The sequence below is a fragment of the Coregonus lavaretus genome, assembly GCF_964263955.1.
Source record: "Coregonus lavaretus genome assembly, chromosome: 17".
In the NCBI taxonomy this organism is placed as follows: Eukaryota; Metazoa; Chordata; class Actinopteri; order Salmoniformes; family Salmonidae; genus Coregonus; species Coregonus lavaretus.
This window is the reverse complement of record NC_140004.1, coordinates 13,227,077-13,228,880: the sequence shown is the minus strand read 5'-3', so window position 1 is coordinate 13,228,880 and position 1,804 is coordinate 13,227,077.

The window sequence follows — 1,804 nt, the reverse complement described above, 5'->3', positions numbered from 1 at the left end:
ATATGAAAAATAAACACTAATATATCTTGATTACAGTATGTAAGTTTTCAACCCCCTGAGTCAATACATGTTAGAAAATAGTCTATAAGAGCTTTCCACACCTGGATTGTGCAACATTTGCCCATTATTCTTATCAACATTCTTCAAGCTCTGTCAAATTGGTTGTTGATCATTGCTAGACAACCATTTTCAGGTCTTGCCATAGATTTTCAAGTAAAAATAAGCCAAAACTGTAACTCGTCAGTCAGAAACATTCACTGTCTTCTTGGCAAACAACACCAGTGTAGATTTGGCCTTGTGTTTGAGGTTATTGTCCTGCTGATAGGTAAATTAATCTCCCAGTGTCTGGTGGAAAGCAGACGGAACCAGCTTTTCCTCTAGGATTTTGCCTGTGCTTAACTTCTGTTTCTTTTTTATCCTGAAAAACTCCCCAGTCTTTAACGATTACAAGCATACGCATAACATGATGCAGATACCACTATGTTTGAAAATATGGAGAGTGGTACTCAATAATGTGTTGTATTGGATTTGACCCAAACATAACACATGGTATTCAGGACAAAAAGTGAATTGCTTTGTCACAATTTTTGCAGTATTGCTTTAGTGCCTTGTTGCAAACAGGATGCATGTTTTAGAATATTTGTATTCTGTACAGGCTTCCTTTTTTCACTCTGTCAGTTAGGTTAGTATTGTGGATTAACTACAATGTTGTTGATCCATCCTCAGTTTTGTCCTATCACAGCCATTAAACTCTGTAACTGTTTTAAAGTCCCCATTGGGCTCATGGTGAAATCCCTGAGTGGCTTCTTTCCTCTCCGGCAACCGAGTTAGGAAGGACGCCTGTATGTTTGTAGTGACTGGGTGTATTGATACACCATCTAAAGTGTAATTAATAACTTCACCATGTTCAAAGAGATATTCAATGTCTGCTTTTTTTTATTTTTACCCATCTACCAAAAGGTGCCCTTCTTTGCGAGGCATTGGAACACCTCCCTGGTCTTTGTGGTTGAATCTGTGTTTGGAATTCACTGCTCGACTGAGGGACCTTACAGATAATTGTATGTGTGGGGTACAGAGATGAGGTAGTCATAAAAAAACATGTTAAACACTATTATTGCACACAGTGTGAGTCCATGCAACTTATTATGTGACTTGTTAAGCAAATGTTTACTCCTGATCTTATTGAGGCTTGCCATAACAAAGGGGTTGAATACTTATTGACTCAAGACTTTTCAGCTTTTCATTTTTAATTAATTTGTAAACATTTTGAAAAACATAATTCCACTTTTACATTATGGGGATTAGTCAAAGGGTATGAAGACTTTCCGAAGGCACTGTAAAATCATGTCAATCGCAATACATATCTTATCGGCACCTAAGTATCGTGATAATATCGTATCGTCAGGTACCTGGCCCCAGACCAATTTTTTACCCTGACAAAATAAAAATCACAGTGCAGTTATCAAATTTTTTTTGCCATGGGGCAAAGAGAAAAATGTGCAGTTTTATAGCTAATCATGCTACTTTACACATTTTGCCATGAAGCCGAGTGTCACGACTGTCTGTGAGATGCGGTAAACGAAGTCAGGCGCAGGACACAGAACTCTCGGATACGTACTTTTAATACAAAAAGGATCCAAAAGGACACAGAAAATAACTCCACGCAGGGAGGAAATAACCCGCTCACAAAATAGACAACCGTGAGGGGGAAAACAATCACACACAAAGTACAGATGAGAGACAGGGGTAATTATAAGGGAAACAATTAACATAATGACGAACAGGTGTAAACAATACAGACAAA